This window comes from Cricetulus griseus (genome assembly GCF_003668045.3).
Source record: "Cricetulus griseus strain 17A/GY chromosome 1 unlocalized genomic scaffold, alternate assembly CriGri-PICRH-1.0 chr1_1, whole genome shotgun sequence".
Classification (NCBI taxonomy): Eukaryota; Metazoa; Chordata; class Mammalia; order Rodentia; family Cricetidae; genus Cricetulus; species Cricetulus griseus.
This window is the reverse complement of record NW_023276807.1, coordinates 117,915,112-117,922,731: the sequence shown is the minus strand read 5'-3', so window position 1 is coordinate 117,922,731 and position 7,620 is coordinate 117,915,112. Positions and strand designations below refer to the sequence as shown.

Here is a 7,620-nt window from a genome sequence, read left to right as displayed (position 1 = left end):
TCCAAAGCTGATCATCCTTTCCAACTGCAGTATCTTCTAAAGGCCACCTTAGAAATGGTCCAGAAAACAGGGCAGTTATGATGCAGAAAGAGCAGAGGAAAACATCTGGCTCACTCATCCCCAAATGGGTAGTTGAATGGCTTCTCCCTTGGCAAGGCTTGCAAAACAGAACCGTGTCCTGTGGACTCTTGTTCCAAATTCCAAAAGGAAATAGAAGCTCGCTTGTTTTTGTAGTCTTTCCCCCTCCCTGGCTGTGTTCCCCCAACCCGCCATACTTACATACTTGTCCTAGAACTAACTTAGTTTTTTCAGGAGTTTCTCTTCCACTTGCACAAATTGAACTCTCACAGACATTTCAGCTATGAACTGCTCACAGGCTTCCTTGGTGACTTGCTTGCAGTACCTCAGGTCAATATGACAGATATTCCCACAGCGTTTGAAGAAGGACAGACACTGGTCAGTAACCTTATTGCAGTATGATAGGGTGATCTCTGTCAGAGAGTCTCGGGTGGTAGTGCCCACTGCAGTGAGCATGTTGATGGACTGATCAGTGACATGGTTACAGTAACTGAGGTGGAGCTTGGAGAGCTTCGGCATATGGCGGATAATGGGCGGCAGGGAGGCATCTGTGATGTCCAGGCCAGTTAGGCGCAGGTCTACAATGTTCCGGAGCTTGTTTCGATTGTCAGTCTGACCTGGCCTATTGTCTGTGGGTGGGGACAGGAGATCCCATATCTGTGTATCCTTTAGTCCTTCTACCCACTGAACATCCAGGGTCCGGAGCAATGGACAACTGGAAGTACAGAGGGCTGAGACAGCAATCCATGAGCAACCCGACAGCGCCAAATCTCGGAGCCCAGGCAACCGGTTGATGAGCCAACTCAGCTGCTTCTTGGAGATATTGGTCCAGCTGAGGTCAAGGGAGACAGGCTGTCGCCGGATAATGCCGCTCAGCATCTGGGGCGTGATGGGCTTGCAGTGGTTCAGATCAATGCGGGTCCACAGCTCCTTATCGCAGCACCAGCGGTTCCAGGTTCTGCAGACCCGCATGCAGACACACAGGTCTTGGTGGCTGAGGTAGCTAAACACTGCCATCCACACCTTCTTGCACATAACATGGACTGCTCCATCATCAAGGGGCAGTGAGTCAGGTGGGGGGCTGATGGGTGGTGGCCGGATCACATGACGCTCTATCTGGATGCGCTTAGGTGGGGACAAAGAATGTGGGGGCCGGGATATAACTGGAGGTGGGCTGCACAGGTCAGGTCCCAGTGGGTGCTGCAGCTCCCGAGGGGTGCTGTTGAGCCCCTTGCTGAAGCGGTGGGGACACTCACTGTGGCTTAAGGGCCTCTTTGGCTCCTCGTTCTCACTCCTGGGCTCTGACTCCATGGGCTGATGGTTCTCCTGGGCTAAGGTACTCTCTGTCTTTTGAATCTCTTGATTGAGCTCCTTGCTAAACTCTTTTCTGAGCACCTTGTTGGGAAGCTGCTGTTTCCGGCGGTGCAACTTCACCTTTTTTTTCTCTTCTGGGCCTTCAGCACCTTCAGTGCTGCGCCCAGCAGTGGGTAGGCTGGAACGTGACTGGTCACTCTTCAGGGTCTTAGGAGGTGCCTCAGGCAGATCATCTTCTGGTTCCTGGTTGAAGGGGTTGTTGGCCCTTGTCAAACGATCCTCAGGGTTCTTCCAGGGATACCGCCTTTTCCCTGAAAAGCATATCCTCTTTGCCAGGTTTTAGCTGCTGCTGGAAGTCAGTGAGACTGGATCTCCACCAAGGGCTGAGACTGCTGCCTACCTAGAGGGTGCGTGCGAGAGGTGAGAGGAGGAACTGGGATGAACATTTGAAGCGTCGAGGCTTGCTTGCGTCCACTCAGCTCTTGGGGCTTCTCGTATTTCCGCTTCCTCCTCAGGTGCACATCATCAGACTTTCAGCGAGCACCCCAAGAAGGCATCCTACGCTGAGGCTTTCTTCTTAAGTGAGTCAAGATAGTGTCAAGTTGGCAAACAGAACTATCTCACACACCTGAGGATCTGAACCTTTGAAAAGATCATAGCACTGAGCCTTTAAGGTCTGTATCCTTTTCTCTTCCTTTCATTCACTTATTAGCATGTTGTTAACCTGTAACACCTGTACTTCAGCATCAAGTTCTTCATCCATTTTGACATATGTATGTGCAACAGTTTCACTATTCAACCCTTGTTTAGTATTGAATAAGCCCTAAGTTGTTAGACTTAGGCATTGGGCTTTTGGTTTCCCTTCAACAATCTTAATTTATATAAAGAACTGTAACTTTACTAATTCTCTCCAAGGCAAAGTAAATTGAACATATTTTCTCAAAGTACTCATCTATTGAAAAGTCTTAGACTTAAATTACAATTTGAATTTATTCTTGATAATTTCACACAATAGAATATGATCACATCCAACCACATTTCTCTCCTCCAGCTCATCCCATTACCTCCCGAATATGTGCCCCTTCCAAGTTAACTCTTTTTCTTCTTTCTTATAGCTCACTGAGTCCAATTGGTACTGCCCAAACATACATAGATGTGGGGCTATCCACTGGAGCACTGGAGACCTACGAATGGCTACACTTTTAAAAGGAATAATTCTCCTATTAACTTCATTAACCTCGTTAAGGGTGGGGCCTGTAAAGCATCTTCCCCATCTATGCTTTAACTTTTGATGACTTTATCTTGTTCAGGTCTTTTGTAAGTCACCAAGCACACAAATTTTCAGCATTTTACCATACTTTTTTTTGACCACATACATAAATACATGTGTATTTCTCTCTCTCTCTTTCTCTCTCTCTCTCTCTCTCTCTCCTTCTCTCTCTCTCTGTCTCTCTCTCTCTCTCGGTTTCTGTTGCTGTGGTAAAACATCATGGCCAAAGGAATTTGAAGAAGAAAGAGTTTATTTGGCTTACACTTTCAAACCACAATCCACTAGTAATGGAGGTTAGAGCAGGAACCTGGAGGCAGGAACTAAGCAGAAGGGCTAGAGAAATGCTGTTTATTGGCTTTCTCTCCAGGCTTGCTTAGTTTGATATTTTAAATATATTCCAGGACTATATGCCCAGGGGTTGCACCACCCACAGTGAGTTGGGCTTTCCATATCAATAATCAAGAATATGCCACACAGGCTTGTCTACAGGGCAAACTGATGGAGACATTTTTTTTTTTTTTTGCAAATAAGACTTCATCTTCCCAGATATGTCTAGGTTATATCACCCTGGCATAAACCAACCAGCACAGTGTCTAGTACAGAAAGCAAGTGGTTTAAAATAGTTATCAGATATATCCAAATTTGATTCAAAAGGTTAATATAGAAACCGACCATTTAGTTTTACTGAAATCATTTTTGTATAGCTTCATTAAAACTGTTAATAAGCTAGCAAATACTCCCCACTTTTATTGCATTTAGCCTTCATTCAGTTCAGTGAACAGTTAACAAAACTACCAAGACAAAAGTATAAAGCAATTAATAATTTAATGAATGTACCTCCCAAATTAGAACATATTTCTAGAGATACATTTAGACAAAAATTTTCTCTACGTTAAATTCGTTAATGGCATTTAAGCTTCTGATGAGTTCTATGGCTAAAGTAAATCCCTGTTCAAAAGCAAATCCCCTAGTCAACCCTGCTGTCACACAGACTGTAGCCAGTGTATTTGCTCAAGTCCACAAGGCTGGAGAAATGCAGTTCAGTGAGATAATAACTTTTCATTTTTTAATATGGACTTACCCTGAAAGACAGAGTTGCAAGCCAGATCTGAATTTCAGTGCTTAGAGAATTACAGTTCATTTGGCAGCTAGCCAGCTTATATAAAGTTGGCAAGATTTACAGAACTGAGTGCTGAGAGATGTCAGGTGATGAAATTTTGTGACCTGGTTGCATTTCATGTGCCTTATGAAAATCAAAGAAAGTTGCTTCATCTCTGTGGGGGGATCAGTTTCTTCATCTGTAGAGTGGGGCAAATAACATCTGATCTGTCTCTGTTTCAGAATCATAAGGAGCAATCAGGTTGTATACATATTAATCGCACAGAAGGGTCAGAATTTGCCATGTGGTCCTTTAGTGCTTTCTTCATCTTTGTCCCTGTAGCACATTGATATTTCCTTAATGTAAGAATCTCAACATAGATTACCTGATTATTTGGATGTTGAGAAATCATAGAAATATAAGAATTTGACATGTGTAGTCATGTGGTCATGATTTGGGAATACTTGTTACTGAAACACTAATAGGCAATAAACAGTTTCATTCATTTGAATAGGGGCTTACACAAGAGGAAAACAGGTTTGGTTTGCCAAGGTCAAGTCCAGTGAACTGATTAGGGTTATTATACCTACTCCTTCCCACCCATTGAGCTCCAGAGGAAACCTAGGGTCACATAGCATGGGCTGTGTTGGATGGCTCCCTCTCCAGTGTCTTCTGTGTATCTGGAAGGGCCTGAGGGTGTTGGTAAATGGTATGGATACTGATTCAAGAAGTCTAAGTCAGATCCCAACTATGAGTTCCTGACAGGATCCTAAATGAGGATGAAAGCACAGTATCCCAGGCTGCACTTTTGTGATTTGTTGAAGTGTAGTACACTTGGCTGTCATAACAACAACAACAAAATCTCAGGCTGTGTAGTTAAAACAGCAGTAGTTTATTATCCCCCAGCTCTATAGGCTGCTATCCCCAGATCAAGCTGTAAAGTAGAGTTCTATCTGTGGAAAGGTACATTATCCTCACCTGGCTTTATCTCTGAGAACTCTCTCTTTTCCTATAAGTTCCCAATTCTAAATAAACTATGGACTTTAGTAAAATGCACTGTGTTCTTGGCCTATCAGTTATGAATTGTAAAAGAGAAACCTCAAGATATTATTGGAAAAACATAGTAAGGAAAATTCTGAGAAAGGAACTAAGTTTCTGTTTATTTTCCTAAGCATTTAAAACTGCCCTCAAAAATAAAATGTATTAATGTAAGGGACAGTCTTAGACTTCTTTCCCAACTCAGTGACTCCATAAACCAGGCTGGAGGAGAGGAGTTTTTAACATCAAGTATCTGCGTGATTCTTACAGATATTACAGTCTGAGGACCATCTGTAAGTGATTGACAGCCTCAGGTTTGTCAAGAGATTAATGCAGCCTCAAATCTCAACTGCATTTCTTCAGAACTGACTGATCTGGGGCCACTTAATGTCTATGAGTTTCAATCTTGTTTTTAAATCAACATAAAATAAGTGTATAATACATTCCTTCCTAGTGTGAAGTGATAGAGAGATATAGAGTTTTTAATAGAGAACAGGGTGCATAGTAAGCATTCAATCAACATTAAATGCTCCAAGTTTTACTATTATTGTATAAGTCCTGGTGAGCAAAGGAGAACTGTAGTGGCCATCCAGAAATACCAGTAAGTCATAGACAATAATAGCCCTGAGCATAATAAAATAATCCTGGACACTCTGGCAATATTCCTTGGTTTATAAATAAATCTCATTTTATTATCCCCATGTTCCTCTTGTTAACAGATACAGAATTGAAGCTGAGAAATGGTTGGTGACTTTCTGGAAAAAATATGTATGGCCCAATAGAGTTTTGTAAAGATTAAATGAAGCAATGTTTATACAAATCTGAGGTCATCAGCTGGCACATAGTTTACTTAGGGTTTTTGCATCTGCTTTTTATATGATTTCCGGAAGGGACTATGGACTAGATACATGCAGCATGAAGAGTAATCTGAAGTTAGTAGTATAAAACAGGAATCTTTGTGCTTATACTGAGTCGGAAAGACTGGCCATGATGGCTAGAGCTTCAGAGGATGGATATTTCCTGTACTAGGAACAGCTGAAGAGTCAACAGAGGATGGAATGAGCAAGACAGTTAACTCTAGACCTCCAGTGCTAAATATTAAAACATGCCAGTACAGATAGAAGCAAACAGAACTGGAGAGATTGCTCAGTGGTTAGAACACTGGCTACTCTTGGAGAGGATGCAGACTTCAATACCAGTACTCACAGGGCAGAACACAAACTCCTATAATTCCATGTCAATTTCCAGAGGATCTGATACTCTCTTCTGAACTCCATGGGCACCAGGCATACCTGAGATATACAGACATACATGCATGCAAAACCATCATACACAAAAATGAAACAAATTTAAAATCAGTGGCAGCAGAAGAGCAATTTTCTGTGTCATTTTGTCAGAAACTAAAGACATCAGATGTGAACATTATAGTAACCAAGATCGCACACAAATTTTTGGAGGCTTAATATATTGCAACTTCTTCAGTATAGTGTCTACTTTATATGATTTTACTGCCTTATTTATAGCTAGTCTAGAGATACAACATAGAGGGACCCAAGGGGACCAACCCTCACTAACAGGTCTTGAGAAGTGGATTGGCACACACACACACACACACACACACACACACACACACACACACACACACACACACACTATTCTTTGAATTTTATAGATGGCAAAGGAGATGCAAATTTCTCATGATATAAATAAGGAGGGCAAATCTGTTTTAGAACAAGGTGGTGCTTTTTTAAAAAAATCCTCTTGATTTCATCAGGATACAATGTTGTTATGGTAATGATAATGGTGATGATGAGAACTCTCTTTATAGAGTCTCTCACTGAACTCTTACTATGTGCCAGAACCATCCAAAGCACACCGTGTATTCTGTTTCATTTTTTGAGTTGAGAAAGGTTAAGTTGTTCACTTTGCACACATAGTTAGATTCCAGCTCAGCCAGCTGGGCCCAAACCTACACCTGAAGGTAGTTTTAGAAGTCAGTGAAAAAATACTGGAGTTTACAGCTGGAGAGAATTTAGTGATCTGCAGAGTTAAAGTTGTGGTTGTTTCTGGCAAGAATTGCTGGTTGGAGGCTTCCTTTGAGATCACTGAAGTCCTAGGATGCCACATGACCAGAATGAAATAGGAGTCTTGACTAGCAAGGACAGAGAGGAGGCTTCTTATGAGAAAGTAAGGTGCATACAATTTTATATGATTGACCCAATAGATGTTTATACTGATCTAATTCTCTGGCTCTTCTATCCCATTACTCTTCTGTCCACTCCGTTCTAGCCACAGCAGTCTCCTCAGTGTTCCCAAACATGCTGCCCTCACAACTGCTTTAATTCCTCTGTCCTGAAGCTACTTTTGTCCTTACTTCCACTGGTTTGCTTAAATCACAACAGACCTATAAAGTAAATTCCAGCTGACAGCTCATGTAACTAGTTTGGATAAAGTCTCATGACTTTAAATTATTGGAAGAAGGATTTGAATGGAGGCAATGGATGAGTCCGAATTGTCTTCTCAAGCATGATTGTGGAATGCAGCACCTCAGGGGTTTCAAGCAAGACACTTATAGGACTAGGGGTGAAAGGGAGGACAAGTGACAATTAAATCCTAACTGGAAAAAGTAGCAAGGCTTCATAGTGTTTGTAACCAGGTGGGTGCAGGAAGAAAGAATGGCTTTCAAAACACTTAGAAACTACTTCAAGTGTGTCCCGGCCAATTGACCTTGCAGCTGAAGAGTGTGAACAAATGCTAATTTGCTTTGCTGGCCCACAGAATCGGTCAGCTCGACCTTTATTTTCAGAAGAGGCAAGGTAGA

The 7,620-nt window shown here is 42.2% G+C and overlaps 1 pseudogene; it reads right to left on the bottom strand.

The window, feature by feature from the left end:
- Positions 1–294: 294 nt before the first annotated feature.
- Positions 295–7,119, bottom strand: LOC113832246 (annotated as a pseudogene).
- Positions 7,120–7,620: the final 501 nt, after the last annotated feature.